This window comes from Pantherophis guttatus, chromosome 2, assembly GCF_059756535.1.
Source record: "Pantherophis guttatus breed Tessera chromosome 2, ASM5975653v1, whole genome shotgun sequence".
Lineage (NCBI taxonomy): Eukaryota > Metazoa > Chordata > Lepidosauria > Squamata > Colubridae > Pantherophis > Pantherophis guttatus.
Genome location: NC_142064.1, coordinates 274,250,064 through 274,277,418, shown reverse-complemented (window position 1 = coordinate 274,277,418; position 27,355 = coordinate 274,250,064). Strand labels below are relative to the sequence as shown.

At 40.5% G+C, this 27,355-nt stretch overlaps 1 long non-coding RNA gene and 1 pseudogene across 1 annotated transcript; both read right to left on the bottom strand.

Moving 5' to 3' along the window:
* Positions 1-14,348: 14,348 nt before the first annotated feature.
* On the bottom strand, positions 14,349-15,412 carry LOC148115934 (uncharacterized; annotated as a pseudogene).
* Positions 15,413-21,734: 6,322 nt separating this feature from the next.
* On the bottom strand, positions 21,735-22,762 carry LOC117659361 (uncharacterized). The gene is made up of 2 exons (XR_004589436.2): positions 22,646-22,762; positions 21,735-22,198 (listed from the first exon to the last, which is right to left on the bottom strand). It is a non-coding gene; the product is annotated as an uncharacterized LOC117659361 (long non-coding RNA).
* Positions 22,763-27,355: the final 4,593 nt, after the last annotated feature.

The following is a 27,355-nucleotide window of genomic DNA, read 5'->3' as shown; positions in this document are numbered from 1 at the left end:
AAATATGACTTCAGCAACCGAGTGGTCAATGCCTGGAACGCACTACCTGACTCTGTGGTTAGATCCCCAAACCTCCATAACTTTAACCTTAGACTGTCTACTGTTGATCTCACCCCATTCCTAAGAGGGCTATAAAGGGTGTGCATAAGTGCACCAACGTGCCTACCCTCCCTGTCCTACTGTCCCCATTTATTTGTATCCATTTCATGTATTCATAATCATGTTTATGCTTATATCTGTTCTCTTATATATGTTTGACAAATTAAATAAATAAATAAATAAATAAATAAATAAATAAATAAATAAATAAATAATAAAATAATAAAATAATAATATGAGAACCTGATGGATCCAGGTATCAATTTTCAATCAGCACTTCTGAAATATTTATATGCAGAACTGGAAATAAAATGGATGTGTACTATGGGTGTGTAATTTACTATGCACAGGTGAGAAGAATTGGAGGGTTCTTTTTAAGTATTCAGTGGAGTCCTGGATGATGGGCCAAAGCTGGAAAATCCGATGAATACTTTAAAAAAAAACCATCCACAAGAAGGATGGAACTTGATCTGGAGCTTAAACAAATAGAGGTTGCTGAAAAGGAGCAAATCAGAAGAAAGAAAAGGAACACCAATCCCAATTAGAGCTGTTGCAACATCACATTATCCTGATTAACCTCCCTCTCACCCCAAGTACTATCCAAACCTCAGAGGAATTAAAATACCAAGTCCCAAAGAACCATGAAAGACCTTCCTAACTAACTTTGAAGGAACCTGCCCTGTTTACAGCACTCCAAAGACCAGGTTGTAGCTCACATGTGTCCACTCTTGAAGATTGCCTTAATCAAAAATGGATTAACCTCAGTGATGAGAAAAAGGATGACTACCAACAGTTTAAAAGATATGAAAATTAATTAATATTCAAAGACATAGAATATTTAGTAGAGATATTCAAAGACATTTCAAGATATGAATATTATTTATTCATTGTTTAATATTATTTGTCATTTAATATATGTATTAGCTAATCTGAGTGTTCCGAGGAAAAGGAGGACAACAAATAATTTAAAACACAAATATTAATTATTAATCACTTGTTTAATGTTTGAGATTATTTTGGATTTTAATTTGATTCATCTGACACTCTTAATATTTTTATTAGCTTTGGTTTTAAATAACCCTAATTGTCAATTAAATGCAAAGGAAGCATACAAGTCAATAATAATTGTAATAAATAATTAAATGATACAAATCTAAGAAACAATTTCATCATCATTTTCCTACTTTTATCATTAAATGTTCCTTAGTATTTAGCTCTGGTCTCAGGATGATAATGTAGCATTTGGGGAAGAAAATGCAGCCCAGGAGTCCAGCACCAGAGGCCAAGATGGAGAAGACCTGAACAGCCACCATGTATTTCCCTTTGGTGCTCAGGTAGGTGGGCAAGAAGGGGACCCAGACATTGCAGAAGACCAGCATGCTGAAGGTGGTCAGCTTGGCTTCATTGAAGGCTCCAGGCAGGTTTCTGTCTAGGAAAGCTACAGTGAAGCAAATGGCAGTCAGGAAACCCATGTATCCAAGGATAACATATTTCTATAGCTTTCTTTATATTGTTCTGATTTTTTAAACTCTATTTTCTTTTCTTGTTGCACGTTTAGCTTTTTCTGTTGCTTCTCTCTTTCTTTTTGGTTCTCTCTATACTGTAGGAAGTTAGCACCCACCCCTTTCCTAGAAGAATGAAATATTTTGGGAAATATTAAAAAGACAGAATATTATGTTTCCCTGGATGAGAAATAGAGAAGCATGTTTTAAAGACGAAGCAGCTCCCATCTTCCTGCCCCCACCCTTTGTCAAGGGGCCAGAGGCAGAAACTCAATCTTTGTCAATGGACCATCATCTGCAACACAATAGGACCCATCTAGCCACAAAACTCACCACACGGCACCTGGGAAGATTACATTAGCCAGCAAGGCTAGCTAAGACTCCCCACCCCCTGGGAGTCTGACAACCAATCAGGATACTCTTTCTGGGTCCCAAGAAGTTCAAAGCCAGAGAGGGCATAAAACCCAGGGACTCACTGCATCTCGGCCCTTTTTCTGTTCAGGAACTCAAACCATGTGATCCTGTCCACCATTACGCTCCTGCGTGAGCTGCACTGGTGGTGGTCTTCCGGGTACACTTCAAGGTGTTGGTTACCACCTTTAAAGCGCTCCATGGCCTAGGACCTAGTTATCTTCAAGACCGCCTGCTGCTACCGATGACCTCCCACTGACCTGTGTGCTCCCACAGAAAGGGCCTCCTCGGGGTGCCATCAGCCAAACAATGTAGGCTGGCGATCCCCAGGGGGAGGGCCTTCTCTGTGGGGGCACCTACCCTCTGGAATCAGCTGCCCCCAGAGATAAGGAGAATCCAAGACCTTGGTGCCTTCCGCCGTGCCCTTAAAACTTTCTTTTTTCAGCAAGCCGGGCTGGCTTAACATATTTTTTAAATATTTTTTAATTGGTTTGTCATTTTAAATTGGGGCCAAATTAATATATATCTTTTTAATTGTTTTTAATGTTTGTATTGTATGTTTTTATCTGGCTGTACACCGCCCTGAGTCCCTCGGGAGAAGGTGCGGTATATAAATTCGAAATAAAATAAAAAATAAAATAAATTAATTAAATCATTTTTCCAAGTAGTCTCCATGTTTCCAGTGTCTTTTTCTCCACTTGGAGCTCAACCCAGAAGGATATTTCTTCTTACGATACTAAATAATTAATATTGCTGTTTATTAGGAGAGCATCAACCAAAACTGCAAAGACTTTTACTTGTTTTTTTTTTTCCCCATCCAAGAGATCTATCAGCATTTCCAGCTCCTTCCAAATATCCACCTGAGTTACAATCCATGACAAGTATCTGAATCCTAGAATGATTTGGAATGCTGTGCAGGATCAGCTGTGAAAGCCAATATTCCTAACAATAGCTGTATAAGAGGCAGAGGATCTTTTTCATTCTCCTACATACACATTCTAAACCCAAGAATACACTAAGGCTTGTCCAGAGCAAGGATAAAACACACACAAAATGAGCAATGTGACATATGTAGTACAACGCAGTGAGACATTGCAGAACTGTACATTGGAGAGAAAAAAAATCACTTCATAAACACTTGATACAAAATGAGAGAACAAACCCATTAGGACAAGGTTCAGCAGTCCATCTGCATCGGAAAGGCAAAGATCACACTTTTGAACACGTTCTGGACAGAGAGGACCACTGGTTTGAAAGAGAGGTCAAAGAGGCCATCTACATTAAAACTGAACAATAGAGGGGGAGGGATATGACACCATCCATCTCCTGTTTACAACATGGTCCATTCAGCAGTTCCAAGAAGATTCTACACACATTTCCATTATTCAGATGACCCCAAGGGCACAGATAAACCTCCAAGTGGCCTCAATGGCTCTCAGAAAGAGTGCTAACAACCAGATAGAATAGAATAACAGAGTTGGAAGGGACCTTGGAGGTCTTCTAGTCCAACCCCCTGCTCAGGCAGGAAACCCTACACCACTTCAGACAAATGGTTATCCAACATCTTCTTAAAAATTCCCAGTGTTGGGGCATTCACAACTTCTGCAGGCAAGTTGTTCCACTTATTAATTGTTCTAACTGTCAGGAAATTTCTCCTTAGTTCTAAATTGCTTCTCTCCTTGCTTCTTGTTCTACCCTCAGGTGCTTTGAAGAATAGTTTGACTCCCCCTTCTTTGTGGCAACCCCTGAGATATTGGAACACTGCTATCATGTCTCCCCTAGTCCTTCTCTTCATTAAAAGATGACTGCAGCAAATATAAATCCTTCTTTTCTCCATCATTCAGTCAGCACTGAAGAAGCTTTTTGGATGAAAAATGAAAAGTCTTCAAGGAAAAACACAGAAAGTTCAGTTGCCTTTTTAGAAAGCACATTTGGGATAACCATGATCTGGATTACTGAGAATCTCCATAGACATTATTCACTGAGGTATGGTTGGTCCCTATCCTGCTCCTTTTTTGGAAAGGCCATAAAAATGTGACTTTGACAGTGGGCCTGAGGACCACAAATGGAAATGGAGCTGACCAAGTGCCTAATTTAATTGTATTGTTCTACTATGGGGATAGGGTAGGGTAGAGTTTGTTAATGGTTTTATTGTATAATGGAGTTTTAAATTTTTAAAAAGGTCCTATTCACCTATCTGTGAATTGAGCAGCTATACAAAATTGTTAAATGCATAAAAAGGTAAAGGTAAAGGTTCCCCTCACACATATGTGCTAGTCGTTCCTGACTCTAGGGGGCGGTGCTCATCTCCGTTTCAAAGCCAAAGAGCCAGCATTGTCCAAAGACATCTCTGTGGTCATGTGGCTGGCATGACTAAATGCCAAAGGAGCACGGAACGCTGTTATCTTCTCACCAAAGGTGGTCCCTATTTTTCTACTTATTAAATACATACATCATACATCATACATACATACATACATACATACAGTCATTTCAGTGGGAATAATTGCTGAAGCTTGGAGTCTGTGCACTGCAGAACATGGCACGGGACTGACCTCGTTCAGAATCCTTGACCATTTATCCCACCATTCCTAAGGGAATGCAGTGAGCCTGGTGAGATTCTTGTAACATGGGGGACTAACAATAGCACTTCTATTTGATCCTGTTCATGAGAGGTTCTAATTGCTTGTCCCTAACAAGGCGTCCTGATATAGCCAGCTGATGCCATCGCTGGCTATTGGGGATGAATCACTCGCCCCCACGGAGAGGGCTCGTAACTTGGGCGTCCTCCTGGACGCACGGCTGTCTTTAGAAGATCATTTGATGGCCGTGGCCAGGGGGGCTTTTTATCAGGTTCGCCTGATACGCCAGTTGCGCAGCTTTCTAGATCGGGACTCCCTATGCACAGTCACTCAGGCACTCATCACTTCCCGCCTGGACTACTGCAACACTCTCTACATGGGGCTCCCCCTGGGGTGCACCTGGAGGCTCCAGCTGGTCCAGAACGCGGCCGCACGGGGGATTATGGGGGTGACGAGGCGCTCCCATGTGACACCTCTCCTGTGCGAGCTGCACTGGCTCCCGGTGGTCTTCCGGGTGCGCTTCAAGGTGTTGGTGACCACCTTTAAAGCGCTCCATGGCTCAGGGCCAGGGTATTTATGAGACCGCCTTCTGCCACCAATAGCCTCCCACCGGCCAGTACGCTCACACAGAGTGGGCCTCCTCAGGGTGCCGTCCGCCAGACAATGTCAGCTGGCGACCCCCAGGGGGAGAGCCTTCTCCTGTGGCGGCGCCCACCCTCTGGAACAACCTCCCCCCAGAGATATGTACAATAACAGACCTCCGGATTTTTCGTCGGGCCCTGAAAACCCATTTATTTCAACTAGCTGGGCTGGCTTGAGTTAAATTTTAAACTGATTTTAAATTGGAATTGTTTTAATTACAGCCAAAATATTTAATTATTTTAAACAGTTTTTAGATTTTGTATGTCTTGTTTTTACTTTGGCTGTTCACTGCCCTGTGTCCTATACTGGAGAAGGGCGGTATAGAAATTTAAACAAATAAATAAATAAACATATTTTTTTGATTCCTGTTTACAATCAAAATGAACATAATAAATATCATCATTCAAATAAAAGGAACTTTTCAGTTCTTCCAATATCATAATGGTTTATGTTTCATGTGTTTACATTTAGTCTGCCACTAAGTTGTTCCTTTGTGTTCAGGTCTGGCCTCAGAAGGATAATGTAGCACTTGGGGAGGAAGATGCAGACCAGCAGACCAGCACTGGAGGCCAAGATGGAGAAGACTTGAACAGCCACCATATATTTCCCCTTGGTGCTCAGATAGGTGGGGACAAATGTCACCCAGACACTGCAGAACACCAGCATGCTAAAGGTGATCAGTTTGGCTTCATTGAAGGCCCCAGGAAGGTTCCTAGCCAGGAAAGCCACTGTGAAGCAGATGACAGCCAAGAAGCCCATGTAGCTGAGGGTGATGTAGAACATGGCATCAGACCCTTCGTTGCATTGCAGGATGATTACTTCAGACTGGGAGTGGAGATCAGAGTCAGGGAATGGGGGAGAAACTCCGAGCCAGATGGAACAGATGATAATTTGGACAGCAGAACAAGAAAAGATGATGGAATTGGCCAAAGTTTTCCCTAACCATCTTTTCATTTGGTTTCCTGGTTTTGTGGCCAGAAAAGCCAGCACCACCGTGATAGTTTTCGCCAACACAGAAGATACGGCTACTGAGAACACAATGCTGAACACTGTTTGTCGGAGAAGGCAGGTGGCTTTTCTTGGTTGACCAATGAAGAGAAAAGGAGACAAAAAACAAAGCAGGAGAGAGACCAGGAGGATGTAAGAGAGGTCCCGGTTGTTGGCTTTGACAATGGGAGTTTCTCTGTATTTAATAAATATGATTGAAACGAATCCCGTGGTTAGGAATAATAGTAGGGCAAAAGAGGCCAGAATGATACCCAGATGTTCTTCATAAACCAAAAAGGTTATATCTTTTGGGATACATTGGACTCTCTTCTTATTTGAGTATTGATCGTCTGGGCACTTGGTGCATTTTTCCGCATCTGAGAAAACCAAAAGGATTATTATTATTATTATTATTATTTTTTATTGAAAAAGTTTTTCAAATACAAATTTTTCCCCTTTCCCCCCCCCACCCTAACCCCCCTCCCCCTCCCCTTCCCCTTTGACTTCTTCATAATAAAACCCAAATTCATAACAGATTATATCATACTTTACCATCCACTTACTCCATCTCCATATGCTGACCCTTTCTTTCTAGTAAAATTATCATATCCTCCTTATACTATACTATAATATACATTTCAAAGTGACATTCTATTATAACATTGTCTAATAACTCCTAATTTAACATAATAATGTTATTATATCTCCCAATTTAATGATTATATCCCCCTTATCCTATACTATAATATACATTTCAAAGTGACATTCTATTATAACATTATCTAATAACTCCTAATTTAACATAATAATGTTATTATATCTCCCAATTTAACGATTTCCACTCATGATCTACCCTACTACCCCCCATGCGATATAACATTTCAGAACATACTTCCACTATAAGACTATACAATAAGTCCTAATTTAACATTTATTCAGTTCAGTTACCCATTTCCTTCCCCCCCATCATTATGTCTCTTAGCTCAAATCTTTTACATATATTCACATTTAAACATAATATCCCCCCCTTTTTTTTAAACTAAACAATCAATAACCTAACCTATCTCCACCCACTTTCCTACAAAACTACCATAATTGTTGTTAATATCTTTATTCTTCTGCCCACCCCACTAGAAAAATATTCCCTTATGTAAATAAAATCCTAAAAGAAAAAAAACTTTAGACTTGTAATCCATATAATATCTGCTGTAATGTCTTTCAACTGGATGATAAACTCCATCGCCCACGTTAGGGTAACATCGCATCCTAATTCCAACAGTATTCTCAGTATCTTCAATCACCATCTGCCCCCATCAGTAACAAATATCTTCATATTGCAAAAAAAAAAAAAAAGAACACAACAACCACCCGAGTGACTTTATATTTATATTCCATATAATGTCTATAGAGGTGTCTTGTATCCAGATTATTAATTCCAACCACCATAATAGGGTAACAACCAGATCTTCTGCGTGCCCCAATCCAGTAAATCTCTTGCCATGTAACTCAGCATACACGTAATATATTTATCAAGAAATCCAAAAAAACAAACAAGATATTTCCAACCATTCGATTTAAGGCCTTTTTCACATCCCAAAGATTTCAGCACTGCAGAGATCTGTCACTCTCTTCAGGATAAAAAAACCAATACTTTGCCCATTATCTTTTCATATATTCAGTCCTCTCATATGTAACTGGCATTACACTGTTGTTTAATTTAAAAGTTTTTGTTTTTGTGGGACCTACTTCTTCTTTTCTTGACTTTTTGTGGGTTGGATCTCCACCCTACATTCCTTTCTGTAGATTGTGTATCGACTATTTGGTTTTCATGCTGATCTATAACTTGATCTCGTTGGTTTTACTTTTGTGGCTGAAATCTTTCTGGTTCTGTAAATTGTATGTCAACTGATTGACTTCCATGCTGATTTGTGGCTTGATACATCATTGCATTAGGGTCCGGAACCGCCTCTCTTATATTAAATAATCCAGCTGAGACCTCTGAGAAAGAATCCGAAAGCGGCTCATCTGTGGAAACCTCTATAACTTGTTGTTTCTTCATTACTTCCATCTCCTTCTGCTTTTCTTGAAGTTCTGTCTCTTGTTGATTTTGCTTTTTAAGGACCTTGTAGTAAAATTCTTCCGCTTTTTCAACAGTATTTAACTGATATCTTACTCCTTGATATCTCAATATTATACCCACTGGGACATCCCACCTGAATGAAATATTTTGTTTCCTTAACTCAGTCACCAAAAGTCCAAATTTCTTTCTATCTCTTAACATCTTAGGCGGCAATTCTTTATATATCCAAATTTTTCTCCCATGCAGTTGTAGAATAGAATTAAAAGATTTTTGCACAATATCATTTCTTATTTCTTTATCTATAAAATAAATCACCACGTCTCTAGGCAGTTGCCTTTGCTTAGCAATCCAAGAATTTACTCTATATGCCTTATCAATTTTACAGAATACCTCCTCAGGATGAACCTTTAAGATCCCAGCCAAAACTTGAGCGGATGTTTTTCTTAGATCATCACTGTTATTTTCCTGCAAGCCTCTGATTCTGATCGCAAATTCTGTAAACTTGTATTGCATCGTTACAACTTCTCTTTCAATTCCTTGCTTTATATCTTCTGCATTATAAGTCTCGTAACCAGCTTCCTCTTTAGACTTTACTTCTAAACTATTGTCTTGAATATTTATTAAATCCTTTTCAATTCTTAATATTTTATTGTCCAAATTATAAATCTTATCATCAATTTTCTCCATTTTAGACTCTAACAATTTAATATTTGTATCCAACTTTATAACAATTTCTGAAAAACCATTAGTCACTGTCACAATCTTTTGTTGCAAATTATCATACTTTAGTTGTATCATTTCTTTAATTTCCTGCCTTAATTTTTCAAATTTCTGGTTCACAGTCTCATAATATTTTGCCATTTCCTCCTGAATAAATTCTTTTAAATTAAAACCATTCTGCAGAGTCTGTAAGCTCAGAGCTTGTTCAAACAGTTGTGAGTGGGGGAGCACCTCCCCTTCTTGTCTATCAGGCTTTATTAGTAACGCCATCCTGCCAGCAAACTTTTTTTTTTTCTCCAAACAAGATCAAGTACAAATCTCCAAGGAGAGAGGAACTTAAAATAACTAATTTTCTTCCAAGTTGTAGCCAGCACTATATATTCCGCTACTTTATATCTGTTATGGAAGGATTATTATTTTTTAAATAACCTCTCCTTTCACAGTTCAGGAGTCATTGGATACAAAATGGTTGACAAATAAATTTCATAATCAATCAATAAAATTAGCTTCTTGGGACAACAGCTGATACCACAAACATTTTCCAAGATGTATGTCTTAGTATCTTACCAGAAAAAAAGATATACAGTCAGGTCCAGAAATATTGGGACATCGACACAATTCTAACATCTTTGGCTCTATATACCACCATAATGGAGTTGGAATGAAACAAACACAATGTGCGTTAACTGCAGACTGTCAGCTTTAATTTGAGGGTATGTACATCCAACTCAGGTGAACGGTGTAGGACTTACAGCAGTTTGCATATGTGCCTCCCACTTGTTAAGGGACCAAAAGTAATGGGACAGAATAATAATCATAAATCAAACTTTCCCTTCTTAATACTTGGTTGCAAATCCTTTGCAGTCAATCACAGCCTGAAGTCTGGAACGCATAGACATCACCAGACGCTGGGTTTCATCCCTGGTGATGCTCTGCCAGGCCTCTACTGCAACTGTCTTCAGTTCCTGCTTGTTCTTGGGGCATTTTCCCTTCAGTTTTGTCTTCAGCAAGTGAAATGTATGCTCAATGGGATTCAGGTCAGGTGATTGACCTGGCCATTGCATAACATTCCACTTCTGTCCCTTCAAAAACTCTTTGGTTGCTTTTGCAGTATGCTTTGGGTCATTGTCCATCTGCACTATGAAGTGCCGTCCAATGAGTTCTGCAGCATTTGGCTGAATGTGAGCAGATAATATTGCCCAAAACACTTCAGAATTCATCCTGCTGCTTTTGTCAGCAGTCACATCATCAATAAATACAAGAGAACCAGTTCCACTGGCAGCCATACATGCCCACGCCATGACACTACCACCACCATGCTTCACTGATGAGGTGGTATGCTTAGGATCATGAGCAACTCCTTTCCTTCTCCATACTCTTCTCTTCCCATCACTCTGGTACAAGTTGATCTTGGTCTCATCTGTCCATAGGATCTTGTTCCAGAACTGTGAAGGCTTTGTTAGATGTTGTTTGGCAAACTCTAATCTGGCCTTCCTGTTTTTGAAGCTCACCAATGGTTTACATCTTGTGGTGAACCCTCTGTATTCACTCTGGTGAAGTCTTCTCTTGATTGTTGACTTTGACACACATACACCTACCTCCTGGAGAGTGTTCTTGATCTGGCCAACTGTTGTGAAGGGTGTTTTCTTCACCAGGGAAAGAATTCTTCGGCCATCCACCACACTTGTTTTCCATGGTCTCCCAGGTCTTTTGGTGTTGCTGAGCTCACCGGTGCATTCCTTCTTTTTGAGAATGTTTCAAACAGTTGTTTTGGCCATGCCTAATGTTCTTGCTATCTCTCTGATGGGTTTGTTTTGTTTCTTCAGCACAATGATGGCTTGCTTCACTGATAGTGACAGCTCTTTGGATCTCATCTTGAGAGTTGACAGCAACAGATTCCAAATGCAAATAGCACACTTGAAATGAACTCTGGGCCTTTTATCTGCACATTGTAATTGGGGTAATGAGGGAATATCACACACCTGGCCATGGAACAGCTGAGAAGCCAATTGTCCCATTACTTTTGGTCCCTTAACAAGTGGGAGGCACATATACAAACTGCTGTAAGACAACATTGGCTCCCTTGGCCAAGAAACAGAGATTAACACCATCCATTAGAGTTGGACATGACTGGACAGAGGAAACCTTTACTTTTACCTAAGTTTGGTTCGGATGATGAAATGCAATGGATCTAAGACAATTCCTCAAGTTTCAAAGAACTCAGAAGTTCCTAAAAGGTAAACATGGAAAGGAACACCCGAACAAATAAATGGAAGAGATATTTTTCTCAGACAGTGGTAAAGTTCAACCTATCTGCCACATCTATCTCTTCTCAGATCTTTCTTCAAGTTTTTGCCATTCTTCCCTTTAGATGGGATAGGAAATTATGCAGTTTGAAAATAAACAAGGAAACAATATGACTTTTAATGAAAATGCTCTGGATAAATCCATTTCAACAAAATCCACCTTTCCTCAGGTGTTACTCACCTTCCTGAGTGGAGATGGTCCCCTCTGGACAAGGAATGCAGTCATAGCAGCAAACTGGCTCTCCTTCCCGAGCTCGCTTGACAAATCCAGGATGACAATTTTCCACACATTTGGAGTGAGGCAGAGACTAAGCAGAAATAGAAAAAAGCCAGAGTTAATATGTTAGGACGCACTGATGTGAGTATTTCTAACTAGGGCTTCAGAGATTTGCAAGTGTAGACTCATATTTCTCATATTTTACATGGAAATGAAATATTGTTGTGCTTTGTAAAGTTTTCAGGGACAGAACGAAAAAGGGTTCAGCATTTACTAACAACCTGTGGGTTCCTATTGAATTCTGGTTCAATATGCATTCCTGCATTCTTAAGGTACACTTGAAGTTAAAATATGTATTCATTTCATTTTTCATTTCATTTTATTAAATTTGTATACCGCCCTACTCCCGAAGGACTCAGGGCGGTGAACAGGCACGAACTAAAACACATAAATACAAAAGTTAAGACATGATTAAAACCCAATTAAATAATTTTTGCCTGAGACAATTTAAAACCCCCAATAATTTAAAACAAATTAAAATTTGAGTTTAAAAATTTAGAAGAAGGGGAAAAAATTAGGCCAGGCCGGCCTGCTGGAATAGGAGTGTCTTCAAAGCACGGCAGAAAGTGCGCAGATCAGGGATCCTACGTATCTCCGGGGGGAGCTCGTTCCAGATAGTAGGTGCCCCCACAGAGAAGGCCCTCCCCATAGGGGCCGCCAGTCAACATTGTTTGGCTGACGGCACCTGGAGGAGCCCCTCTCTATGAGAGCATACCGGCCGGTGGGAGGCTGTTTGTGGTAGTAGGCGGTCCCGTAAGTAGCCGGGTCCCAAGCCATGGAGCGCTCTAAAGGTGGTAACCAAAACCTTGAAGTGCACCCGGAAGACCACCGGGAGCCAGTGCAGCTCGCGCAGGAGAGGTGTCACATGGGAGCGCCATGTTGCTCCCATAACCACCCGTGCAGCCGCACTCTGTGCCAGTTGGAGCCTCCGGGTGCTCCTCAAGGGGAGCCCCATGCAGAGAGCATTACAATAGTCCAGGAAGGACGTAACGAGGGCATGAGTGACTGTGTATAGGGAGTCCCGATCCAGAAAGGGACGCAACTGGCGAATCAGGCGAACCTGATGAAAAATCCTCCCAGTCACGGCCGTCAAGTGCTCTTCTAAAGACAGCCGTGAGTCCAGGAGGATGCCCAAGTTGTGAGCCCTCTCCGTGGGGGCCAGCGATTCACCCCCAATAGTCAGCGATGGCGTCAACTGAGTATATTGGGACATCGGAAACCACAGCCACTCGGTCTTGGATGGGTTGAGCCTGAGCCTGTTCCTCCCCATCCAGATCCGCACGGCCTCCAGACACCGAGACATCACTTCAAGGGCATCGTTGGGGTGGTCCGGGATGAAGATGTACAGCTGGGTGTCATCAGCGTACTGGTGGTACTTCACCCCGAAACCACGGATGATCTCACCCAGCGGCTTTACATAAATGTTGAACAAAAGGGGCGAGAGGACTGACCCTTGTGGCACCCCACATATGAGGGGCCTCGGGGTCGACCTCTGCCCCCCCTGCCAACACAGACTGCAACCGGCCGGATAGAAAGGAGGAGAACCACCGCAACACAGTGCCCCTAACTCTTCCAACCGGTGCAGCATGATACCATGGTTGATGGTATCAAAAGCCGCTGAGAGATCTAACAGGACCAGGACAGAGGAGCACCCCCTGTCCCGAGCCCTCCAGAGATCATCAACCAATGTGACCAATGCCATTTCCGTGCTGTACCCAGGTCTGAAACCTGACTGGAACGGATCCAGATATGTTGTCTCATCCAGGGGAAACTGTTGCGCAACCACACTCTCGACAACCTTCGCCACAAAACGAAGGTTGGAGACCGGACGATAATTAATCAACATTGCCGGGTCCAGGGAAGGCTTCTTGAGGAGAGGCCTCACCACCGCCTCTTTCAAGGCGGCGGGGAAATCACCCTCACCCAAGGAAGCATTTATAATCCCCTGGAGCCAGCCTCACGTCACCTCTCGGGAAGCCAGCACTAACCAGGAAGGACACGGGTCCAATAAACAAGTGGTTGCATTCAGTCTGCCCAGAATCCTGTACATGTCCTCAGGGTTCACAGGATCAAACTCATCCCAGATAATGTTCTCAAGACCTGCCCCAGTCCCTGAGACTACCCAGTCAGAGTCCAGATCTTCCCGAATCTGAGTGATTTTGTCATACAGACACTGAACAAAATCCTCAGCTCTACCCTCCAAGGGGTCCTCCCGTGCTTCCTGGTGGAGCAGGGAGCAGATCACCCTAAACAGGGTGGCCGGGTGGTTATCTGATGACGCAATAAGAGCAGCAAAATAACTACATTTCACTGCTTTTATTGCCACTAGGTAATTCCTAATATGAGATCTTACCAGTGTCCAGTCCGATTCAGAAAGACTGGCCCTCCAACTACACTCTAGGCGTCTTTTCCGGCGCTTCAACTCCCTCAGCTCCTCAGTGAACCAAGGAGCCAAATGAGATCGGCGCTGGGTCAGAGGCCGCAAAGGCACAACCCGATCCAGAACTCCAGCGGCTGCCCTATCCCAGGCGGCCACTAGGTCTCCAGTCGATGCGTGTCAGAGCCTCGGGAAATGGCCCAAGCTCCATCTGGAACCTATCAGGTTCCATCAGGTGCCTGGGGCGGAACCATTTTACCAGCTCCGCCTCCCTGCGGCGGGGTGCAGCGGTTCGAAGGTTGAGATGAAGGAGAGAGTGATCTGACCATGACAAGGGCTCGGTAACTATATCCTCTATCTCAAGATCACTCAGCCACTGTCCAGAGACAAAAACCAGATCCAGCGTGTTCCCCCCCGTGTGGGTAGGGCCATGAATTAACTGAGTCAGGTCCATGGCTGTCATGGAAGCCATGAACTCCCGAGCCACCTCAGATGTCTCACCCACAGACAGCAGATTGAAATCCCCCATGACCATAAGCCTGGGGGTATCAACCGCCACTGCGGCGATGACGTTGAGTAGCTTGGGCAGGGCTGTTGCCACGTGGCAGGGAGCCAGGTACGTGATCAGCAAACCCATCTGAACCCCATGACCCCATTTCACAAAAAGGGATTCACAGCCGGCTGTCTGAGGAACAGTGGCCTCCCTCGGTCTCAGACCTTCTTTAATAATAACCGTTACTCCCCCGCCCCTGCCCTGTAACCTCGGCCGATGGAATGCGAGGAAACCTGGTGGGCACATCTCGACGAGGGGGATCCCCCCCTCCTGGCCCAACCAGTTCTCTGTAATACCCGCCAGGTCCGCTCCCCCCTCACAAATAAGATCACAAATGAGGGGGGCTTTATTTACTACGGACCTGGCATTGCACAGCATCAGCCGAAGGGTAGGGTCCTGAGGGTCTGTGCAACCTGGGGAATGGGTGGAGCCTTGGGGGCCGGAGCATGTCACCACTTGTAAACAGCGGGTATGTGCTCCCTTGACTCAATATGGCCCCCTGATTCTGCCGTACCTACCCCTCCCACTCATGGTAATGATGTTCAGAACACTATCTGGACAAACTATGACTCCCCCCTCGACCCCGAGATCCCCACCTCCCACGCCGTGCTTCCTTGCCAGGCCTGCCCCTCCCCTTTGTGGGCTATCCCCCATACCCACAACCCGCATTCCAATCAAACCCTCCCCCTCCCTAGAATCCCTTAAAAAATTTACAAAAATTTTTGATATAAAACCTCTCAACCCTCTAGTTTTTGCATGCCACCCCTCGGGGTTCCAAAGCCCGTCATCGAGGTGGGCCCTCGATAAAGTGGAGGGCCAAACTTGCGAGAGGGGGGAGTCTAGCAATGCTAGCAGGTCGGCTTTCTTGTACGTCATTGTACGTCCGAGTCCAAGGTGGAAAGAGGGCCAGTCCAGGGTTCATAGTCCAGAGAGACCCTTCAGGGTACAGATGGATTTCATAGAATTTCATAGAATTTCATAGAGCTGGACTCCACTGTCCTCTCACGACAGGGAGAAGGTCCAATGTCCTTTCCACTCCAACGGGGCAATGATCAAGCCACCCTCTCACGCTGGCTGGTCTCACTGGAGATAGTCATACCAGGGGTGTTACTACAGCTCCTTTGCTGGAGTAGAAATGGATCCCTCAGCTCCCCCATAGTCTCTCTATCTGGCTAAGGCGTAGGTGAAATGAAAAATAAGGGGGAGGTCCCGCGTGATTATTCTGGAAACAGTCCTGCGGGGGGGGGGCAGGGGGGAGGGTGAGAGCAATATCCCCAGACGAGGATAACAACATCACCTCCTCCGCCATGTAGTTAATCTTGGCCACCATCATGCTGTCATATCTCGGCTACAGTCATCCACTGCTGCTGCCTCGGATCCACCACCTCCAGTGGCGGGGGGAGGGGGGGCCATCATCCAATGTCCCAGCCACCCACCTCGAGCAGCCCGAATATCAGGGGAAGCAGTTTCAAACAAACTAAACTCCCCGACTGCTGCCATCCTCGCCACCATTCTCCCTTGCATGGCGCTTCCACGCGCCTCTCCAACGCCAGCCGCCCGCACCAACCGTGATGTTCTGGGGGGCGTAAAAGCCCTCCCCAGGCTGGGCAGGAGCTCTTCTCACCGGGGGCTGGGGCCGTAGATGTTTTACCGGCCCTTAAACCCCTCGGCGTGGTTGACTGCCGCCCTCTCCTTCACACGGCGCTTCCACACGCCTCTCCAAATGTGCTTCTCCAAACGCCGGCTCCCGCTCCAGCCGTGATGCTCCGGAGGGTGTAAAAGCCCTCCACAGGCTGGGCAGGAGCTCTTCTCGCCGGGGCTAGGGTCGTGGATGTCTCTAACGACCCCTAGACCCCTCGGCATGGCCCAAAACCACCCCGTCTCTCTCGGGAGCTACCCGGTCGCCGTCATCTTTGCGCAGGTTGCTTCTTGTATTGATGTTAAGTTTAATTTAAACTTCTACAATTTTTTAAATCATGTTTTTTATTTATTTATAAATGAATATTTTGAATACAGTGTATTGTCCGGGAATATCATTTTACAAAAGACAAGAAAGAAAAACAACAACACATATACCAATAGTAATAATAATAATAATACAACAGAATAATTCTAACCATATTTATAATTATATTCACTTATTTCTGTTCCTATTAATTATATTAGCTATTTGAAATTATAAGCAACATTCATATTTTACTTAAATGTAACAATGCTCTTTCTTCATCTAATTTCTATTTCTTATCTCTAGCCATTGATAAAACCTATTCTACATTAAATAATATTCTGTGTCTCCTTTATCTTTAATTTTCAATGTCAATCTATCCATCTCTGCACAATCCAATATTTTCTGGATTATATTTTCATCTGGTGGGGTGTTTGCATTTTTCCAATATTGTACAAATACAATTCTTGCTGCTGTCAATACATGTAACATTAAATACATAGTCCCTTTGTCATAACTTTCTGGTATTATACCTAACAAAAAAAATTCTGGTTTTAAATCTATGTGTTGTTTAATCATCTTCTCCAACCATGTGTGTATTTTTGTTCCATATTTTCTTGCCTTCATACATGTCCACCACATATGAAAATAAGTACCTGGAGTCTGATTGCATTTCCAACATTTGGTGGACATGTTGTTAAACATTTTTGCTAGTCTTGCCGGTGGCGATTCTACAATTTTATAATAGAAAATTTTATCTGTGATAAGGAGAGTATCTTCTGACCAAGAGGATCATCAAATATACCTTGCAGATTTCATAAATCATTGCGATGACTTCCTCTTTTGAAGTCATATAACACAACCCTTCTCCCATGAGGTTCTCCAGTTAAGATGCAAAAGAAAATTTCCTTATAGCATCATCAGTCTTAGTGGAGATTTTATTTTATTCTATTCTTTCCATTTATATAGCTGTTATCTTGGTAAAATAATAAAGAGTAAAACTGACTGCATTCCTTTGTGCTGCAGGAATTGGGACACAAGAAGGAGTCTTGTCTCAGAAAGATATATTTCAAAGGCACTGCTTGATAGATCAAAGTCCTTTCAGATCAAGAACTATAGCTAGGCAACACTAACCAGTATGTAAAGACAGTCCCATATTTATAACTAGTTGAATTTAGAGCTTTCTTTTGCCTTGAGGTGACTTAAGGCAGATAATAGTACAGATAAACTCAGTACAAATCAAAATAGGCCAATGGAGTCCTTTAGAGGGACACTTTCATTCAAGGGGGCTTCAATTTTAATTCCTCTTACAAGCCAAAGGCCAAATCAAACCAGCATTTTCCTTCAAATTGTCTGACATTATTTTAGATAACAGGCTTGGCTTTTCTTTGGGTCAAAGTCATGTTTCAGGGCTTCAATTTTCTGAATGAGGGTTCTATTATAGTTAATTATTTCAGGTGAACGGAAACCCTTGGATCTCCTTCGTAGGAGCAGAAGGCCTATTGCTATTCAAACTGGTGTGAATGTGGCTTTCCTCCCCATGTTCTGAGTGTAGGTCACCCACATTGGTGATTAGGCTCAGCCTACTTGAAATGGGTCTGGTCTTAAGACTGTAAAACAGAGAAAAGAAGATTAATAGTTTCCAAACCTTCCTGAGTAACTTCAGCTGTGATAGAGTCTTTCCGTTGATAGTAAGTTTCTGTCTTTCAAAAGTCCCCAGTTGCTTTTCAATGAAGTGCTCATTGTGCATAACCACTGAACTTATGATGTTCAGGTCAGCTGCTAGATCTCCATTTGGGTCCAGATAAAGTTTCTCCTGTGAAATATTGCAAAACACATTCTTGTCCAGGAAGTGATGAAACTAGAATGAAAAAAATCCAGTAATTAAAAAGAAAAAAAAGAAAACTAGGTTTCTAATCCTAACTTGGTTTTTAGACATTTAAATTTTCTACTGTTGTCTAAGTTGCAAATATTCTTAGATGAGAGAGAAACTATTGCTCTATCTTCAAAAGCAATTACAATAAAAAAGATTCAGAAAAATACAGATTTCTCAATCCGGTATAAATTTATGAGAAAACTCTAGAGCAGATCTTAAAGGAATCATTCTTAAAATTGAAGACAACGAGGTAATTGCTAAAAGCTGACGATTTGGGAGATCAAAGTTCATGAGGCTAATCTCCCTTTTTTAAAAAATCAGATCATTTTCTTAATAGATTGTGGGAATGTTGTTGATAGAATACATTTTGATTTTTGCAAAGCTAGGAGTCAAGATGGTAAAACAATGCAGAGGAGAAAGCTGGTAGCCAGGCTTATGCTGGACCCAAGAACACTTCTCTGGGCAAGGAGAAAGCTGTTGAGATTGCCCATCTATGTTCCAAAAGACTGTTCTTTGAGGGATCCATAGGGATTTTATCAGCTGCTCTTTAGAGTGCTGAGAACTTTGGAGGGCAGCCACCTCCAAACCTCAGATGAAGACTGTTTACTGACTTTGGACTCACCAAGGCTACTGTCCAAAGCACATTTCTTTGAGAAAGAATGTATATTAAATAGAGATCTTCAATACAATAGAAAAAATAATACTACCCTGGTGAGAGAACCTTCAGTTCTTGGGAAGAAATAGGATATAGTTTCTATTTTTTTTCCATATGCACAATTAAAAGGAAGAGTTATTAAAAAAATAACTAGAATTGAAAAACATAAAACAGAATATGGAATGGAATTATATACAACTGATCAGCATGTAAGAGCAAAGATGTATAACTTTTTGTTAAAGTTTGAAACCTGAAGGATAGGTTAAGGATTGCATGATAACATGGACTGCTATTTTTGGTCATAATATTTAGATGGATAAATGAGAGAGAATGTAACTTGTATTGAATTCATACTGTGAAATAAGAGAATTTTAAAATTAAATTAAATTATGTATCATTGGAATCTGGTATTGTTAGCATTTGGTATTATTATGTATCAAATGACACTAGAAAAATATCAAAGAGGTATAGAGATAGCTCAAGTCAATGCTGGATATTGAGAAAGATGAAGGGACTTTTCAGCCTGCATAAACTTATGAAAAAGCCAAAAAAAGAAAAAAGGAAACAAATATCTATGAAATATACAAAGAATTTTGCAGCTTACTGTTCTAAAAAACCCACAATTCTTTTATTGGGATTTAAAGAGAATTAACTATCAAAGACCTATGGAAAATCGACTCATTTAGGATAACTGCAGCAATACTAATATACACAAGTGGTGGAAGAATATTGAAATTCCTCCAAATTCAGGAATTGATTGTGAAATTGTCAGAATTTGCACAAATGGCAATATTTCCTTTTGGTCAGGGAGAAAAAAAAAACTTTTTTGAATGACTGGAAACATTACATGGACTCTGTTGAAGGAAGAAACAAATGAAATGATGCTTTATGGATTTGATGATTGAAGACAATGTGGATTGAATAAGATGTTGAAGGGATTTATATAATATCTAAGAGAGAAATCAGAGGATAATTGCAGAAACTGCAGAAAACTGCAGAAAAAACAATTGCTACCAACCTGCCTTCCATTGAGGACTTGTATACTGCACGAGTCAAAAAGAGGGCTGTGAAAATATTTACAGACCCCTCGCATCCTGGACATAAACTGTTTCAACTCCTACCCTCAAAACGATGCTATAGAGCACTGCACACCAGAACAACTAGGCACAAGAACATTTTTTTCCCAAATGCCATCACTCTGCTAAACAAATAATTCCCTCAACACTGTCAAACTATTCACTAAGGCTGCACAACTATTAATCTTCTCATCATTCCTATCACCCATCTCCTCCCACTTATGACTGTATGATTATAACCTTGTTGCTTGTATCCTTAGGATTTATATTGACTGTTTTCTAATATGATTTGATTGCTTATTTGTACCCTATGAGTATCATTAAGTGTTGTATCTTATGATTCTTGATGAATGTATCTTTTCTTTTATGTACACCGAGAGCATATGCACCAAAGACAAATTCCTTGTGTGTCCAATCACACTTGGCCAATAAAGAATTCTATTCTATTCTATTCTATTCTATTCTATTCTATTCTATTCTATTCTATTCTATTCTATTCTATTCTATTCTATTCTATTCTATTCTAAGCTTGTAAATGTTTATTGAAAGGAAGGTTGGATAGAATTTATTCTTGAATAAAATTCTTGAATTTTACTTTTGCCATTTGCTCTTTTGGATTTATCTTTTACTGTACAAAACAATTTTAATAAAATGTATAAGCAAAAACTACAGAGTGTAGGATATGGGAATATTAGCTTAATTACAAGAAAGCAGATTCTGCCTAAATACTAGGAAAAACATATCAGAAGGAAGAGCATCTTGATGGTGAACCAGAGAAGTTCAGTCTCCCTTTCACTGAAAGGCTTCATGGCAGCCATAAGTCAACAAGGCTTTAACTGGGATTCCTGCAGAGTAGAGGGGCTAGATGTTCTCAGCTGCTACATCAACCTTATTCATGCAAAATAACTTTAACATTGTATCATGTCAATTATACAGAATATTTTTTTTAAAAATATAGATATATCTTTTTTAAAAAAATATTACAGTATTTAGCATCATGATATATGATTACCGGACACAAACAAGCAAAACTATCTGCAGTTGTTGAAAACAGTGGCACAATGGGGAAATAATCAGCAAAACCTAAAGAGATGTTTAATGCTCTCCTTCCCAACCCTTGAACTCCCCAGATTTGACTCACGACCATTGAGTAGAGAGAATTGGACAAGGAAGCAGTGGGTCAAAAGAAGGAGCAGATGGTGGCAGAAAAGCAGAAGGGGGTTGAGAAGATTCCCCTCCCTCTTCCTTTGGATTCCTGCTCAGAAAGAACTAAGTTTAATGGATCCGTGTCAAAGTCCCATACCTGCCATGGCTGCAGCATTGGAGCCACCAAACTTTCTTGGCCCTTGTTCCTTCTCCTCCCGGATCTGGAGGAATATGCAACATTCAAGGCATGTGCCACAGTCTTAACAACACTATAGCTACGGTGTTCATTTACAATCCAGATTCCCTTCCTTTCCTGTAGGTTGTCCAATGGTGCTTTTTCAATGCATCGTCTCCGGCCTTTCACAGAATAGACATGCTTGGAAAAAGAACAGTTAAAAGCCTTTTCTTTGAAATCTCTGTTAAAAATGTAAACATTTTGAAAAGAATCATTTTTCTGCCTTTGCTTTGTCTGGATAAGAAAGGACCAAATACTGTGGATGTACTGCAAATATTCTTTAATGTGTTGCCATGCAAATGTAAGTTCCCATAAGGCTGTGGTGATCCAGACTTTTCCTTCAATGGGTTCTGGCAGGCATTGTAGTGTGTCATGTACAACCATCATTCCTTGTTCGAGCCAACCCTTTTCTACAAAGTAAACAAAGACATTGGCTTGTCTCCACTTAGAGAGGCCATCAATGAATAGCAACATTCTACTTGCAATCATTGAGAACTTACGTGACACAACAACACAAATACCATTCTTGACAAGCGTAGGGGTCAAAGTCCTCATGAAAACCTCTCCCTCCTCTGTGTCTGTAGTAAAGACACCAACCAAGGTCCATTTGAAATGGAGGAGCAGTTGGATAATTGCTTGGTACTGGATTCCTTCTTTGGGAACCATGCGGTGGAAAAAGGGGAATTGACTGTTATCATTCAGAGTGTCTGAAACACTTTTAAAAGTGATCTGTAAAAGAAAGGAAGAACGTTGTGTTTTATTGAAGCCAGATCAAGACCAAAATATTAGACTTGAATGAATCTGACTTGGTCTTATAATTATGTCCAGAAATCTTAGATTTGTTTAATAAATGGTAACAGGATGATATAGCCATTTACAATGTGATTTAATATGTGTCATAGCTCTGTCTCTCCTTTTCATCTCTTGCATACTCATGAAGATGCAGTAGAAACCCCATAATTTATGGGGATGCTCTCATGGGGAGCTTTGATCCTTGCCCATTTTCCACTGTAGAGCCCCAATCTATAGCTATGACACCAACAATGACCACAATGAAAAACAGTTCTGAAATTTCATGGAGAAGATGAATCTGGAGTTATCACTCACTCACTACCAACTCATATAGCTACACTGTCAAATGGATACATTTAGAAATGGATACACTCTCACACAAACCTGTGGGATTTTGTAGCTGGCTACCACAGTGGATATCTGCAAAGAGATGTCATCATCACTTTTATCAAGAAGAGCCAAAAGGTTGTCCTTTCTTCCACAATTGAAGTTGGGAATATTGACTTCTCCAATAGAGAGCATGTCCAGCAAGGCATCTGAAGTCACAATAGAGTTCATATAGTTGTCATGGATATTGTAGCCAAGAGTGAGATTGCGTAAGAACTGGTGGTTCTTGTTGATTTCTTGACTGGCCAAAATGAAGGGTAGGATTTTCGAATAATCAGTTTTTCCTTCACTGTAATCAAATGTGTTCATCGTCATCGTCATCATCATCAATAATCTGTATTGAATTTATTCTTGTTTGAGTCCATAATTTTTTTGGCTTAAACCAGGGCTGATCCAAAACCAAAGGCAAAATTAAATGCTCACTGCTGAGAAGATGGAGAAGAGATACTCCTCCATCAGATTAATAACAACAACAAAAACAACAACAAATATATTATTATTATTATTATTATTATTATTATTATTATTATTATTATTATTATGTAATATAACTAATTTTCATCTGCCCAAAATCTTTGGATTAAGAAGCTTCAAGTTTGAACTGGTATGCTAAATGATACCAATAGATAGTAATTGATACAAAGATGATGGAAGGAATATTGTGAAGTACTGTACAGTAGAGATGCCAATAACCAAGATAGTTAGAAGATACCGTAAGAAACTCTAGTACTAGCTCCATCCTTTCGAGGTAGGTAAAATGAGGACCCGGTTTGTGGGGGCAATAAGCTGACTTTGTATAAAAAAGAACACCGCTTTGGGGGGGGGAAGCCCTACTAAGCAGGTATATACAAAAGTATAAAGGCTATTGCTTAACACATTGTAAGTCACCCTGGGTCTCCGGAAAAAGGCAGCATATAAATCGAACCAACAAATAAATAAATAAATAAATAAATAAATAAATAAATAAATAAATAAATAAATAAATAAATAAATAAATAAATAAATAGCTGATGAAGTTAGATCATCACTTCAGTCATGGCCAACTCATAATACTACAGAAACTGATGGAATATCCATAGTTATGCCAAGCAACAGACAAAGAATCTGTTAAGGAATCTGGAGAATGACATAATGGCCAACTGATGGGAAGAAGTCAATCTACTTTCCAAGAGGGGTGGGTGGGAAAGAGGTTTAACAGTGAACAAAATATCATACAATATCCTGAATTTCAAATGGTAGCAAAATGATGCTTAGAATCATCCAATATTCTAATGGAAATGGAAAAAGAGATGCCATATGTCCAACTTGGCTTCCAAAAAGGCCATGAAGAATCATGAAATATTACTGCTGATACATGCTGAATAATTGAGAAAGCCAAAGAATACCAAAGAGAACTCACAATGCATATTTATAAAAATATTGTTAACTGTGGGTCACATCAAGCTATGGGATGTCCTGACAAAAGTGGGAATTCTAAAACATCTTCTCATCCTCATGAGGAATTCAGGAAGCCTCACTACAGACAGAAGATGGCAAAAGAGATTGGGGCTCCAGGATGGCAAAGGAATGCAACGAGACTGAGTGTTTTCCTTTATTTATACAGCCTATATATTGAATCTCTATGTTAAAAGAAGCTGTATTGGAATAAAATGAGCATGGATTTAAAACCGAAGGAAAAATGAAACATCAGTAACCTGACACTACCCTGAGAGACACAAATACAAAGGACCAGAAAGCTTAGTAATAAAAGCCAAGAAACAGTATGAAAAAATGGGACTACTACCTCCTACAATACTAGACAACACAGTATCAACAGTAGAGTTCTTCACGTTTTTAGGTTCTATCATCTGAAGACTTAAAATGGACATCAAAAACATCATCAAAAAAGCACAACAAAGAATGTTTTTTCTGAGCAAATTCAGAAAGCTCAAACTGCCCAAAGAGCTCCTGATTCAATTCTACAGAGGAATTATTGAGTCTGTCATCTGCACCTCCATAACTGTCTGGTTTGGCTCTGCAACCCAACAAGACAAACACAGACTTCAGAGGATAATTAGAACTGCCGAAAAAACAATTGCTACCAACCTGCCTTCCATTGAGGACCTGTATACTGCATGAGTCAAAAAGAGGGCTGTGAAAATATCTACAGACCCCTCACATTCTGGACATAAATTGTTTCAATTTCTACCCTCAAAAAGATGCTATAGGGCACTGCACACCAAAACAACTAGACACAAGGACAGTTTTTTCCCGAATGCCATTACTCAGCTTAACAACTAATTCCCACAACACTGTCAAATAATTTACTAAGACTGTATTATTGTTATTATTCTCTTCCTTACTAGTATCTATCTCTTCCCACTTATTACTATAACCATGGTGCTTGTATCTTTCAATTATATTGTTTTTATTTGTTTCCTAGTATGATTTGATAGCTTATTAGTAACCTTGACTATCACTAAGTGTTGTATCTTTTTATTCTTGATGAATGTATTTTATTTTCCTTATGTACACTGAGAGCATATACATCTAAGTCAAATTCCTTCTGTGTCCAATCACACTTGGCCAATAAAGAATTCTATTCTATTCTATTCTATTCTATTCTATTCTATTCTATTCTATTCTATTCTATTCTATTCCTAAATATGTAGACAAATTTGGCAGTGAAGAAGTGTTGGAGAGCTTCTGCCTTTTAGGATCAACCATCAATAAATAGAAAAGGAACAAGCAGCCATGAAAAGTGCTGCAGATTAGCATTTGGAAGAGCATCCATGAAGGAAAAGATACCCAAATGCTGTGATGTGTCCAAACCTACAAATGTCAGAATCGTGGAATCTGTGAAATTCCCAGTGTGACTGTATGAGCATTGATGCTTTGAACTTTGGTGTTGGTGAAGATTCCTTAAAAAAATCTATAGACCGGCGGGGGGGAACCAACAACAATGAATCATATAACAAATCAACCCAGAATTCTCACTTGAGCCACAAATGACCAGTCTTAAATTTTCCTAGTTTGGACACATTGTGTGAAGTCCTATTTCTTTAGAGAAGACTGTGAAGCTGGAAAAGATGAAATGAAAGAGAAGAGAATCACCAGCAATAAGGTGGATGGACGGTTAAGGTAGCAAAGGGTGAACCAATGAAAAACCTAAGGATTAGGTTAGGGACAGATTGTCATAGCAAATATTTATCTATGAGGTCTCTAAGAGACATGTGTTCCATCACTTTATTATTTATTTAATTATTTGTTATTAATTATTTCAAAACAATCAGACCATTCAAGTAGAATTGAATAAAGAAGAGCATGGAATTGATTAATGACCCAGAAAAGCAATGGTAAAAATAAACCTCCCTCTTCTCTTTCTATAAGGAGCAGGCATTTAATATCTATAAGCTATTTTGAAAACATAGAACTGGGCTGGACGGAAGAACCACAGAGTTTCAAGAAATAAAATTAAAAATTCAATATTCATAAAATGCCTGGTCTAAAAGCCATCCTACTGACTCAACTAAAGCTGCTGATCCAGCTCTACAGAGGAATTATTGAGTCTGTCATCTGCACCTCCATAACTGTCTGGTTTGGCTCTGCAACCCAACAAGACAAACACAGACTTCAGAGGATAGTTAGAACTGCGGAAAAAACAATGGCTACCAACCTGCCTTCCATAGAGGACCTGTATACTGCACGAGTCAAAAAGAGGGCTGTGAAAATATCCACAGACCCCTCACATCCTGGACATAAAGTGTTTCAACTCCTTCCCTCAAAACAACGCTATAGAGCACTGCACACCAGAACAACTAGACACAAGAACAGGTTTTTCCCCAAACGCCATCACTTTGCTAAACAAATAATTCCTTAAACACTGTCAAACTATTCACTAAGGCTGCATTACTAGTACTATTAGGCTTCTCACCGTTCCTATCACCCATCTCCTCCCACTTATAACTGCATGACTGTAACTTTGTTGCTTGTATCCTTAAGATTTATATTGATACTGATTGTTTCCTGATTGCTTATTTGTATCCTATGACTATCATTAAGTGTTGTACCTTATGATTCTTGACGAATGTATCTTTTCTTTTTATGCACACTGAGGGCATATGCATCAAAGATAAATTCCTTGTGTGTCCAATCACACTTGGCCAATAAAGAATTCTATTCTATTCTATTCTATTCTATTCTATTCTATTCTATTCTATTCTATTCTATTCTATTCTATTCTATTCTATTCTATTCTATTCTATTCTATTCTAACAAAGAAAGCAATGGGAAAGTAGAGTTACTTCTGCTAAATGAGAGTATAGGTGATTGAATCTGCATTATAAGAAGAGGGGAAGTTCATCTGGACTTGGACTTCTGTGTCTTTCTTTCCCATGTTCTTTCAGGACACTTTCTACCCCATTCTTGGATTTGAGTATCTTGTACAAAGCCAGACCAAAAAAAAGGAGAGGGATGGAAATCAAAACAAGCCAAGAAATTACACAGTTTAATTAGTAGAATAAGAATAAATGAAAAAGAGCTTAGAAATTCAAATAGAAGGAATGCAGGTGCATTACAGGTTGGGTTACTTACACAATATATTGAAGGAAAGGACTCTTGCTGAAGTGGAAGGGCTCATACAGAGCAGATGTTGCAGTGACAAGCACACTAATCAGATGGTCTCCTGGCCTGTAATGATTCCATGGCTTCACCCCACCATGTTGGTCC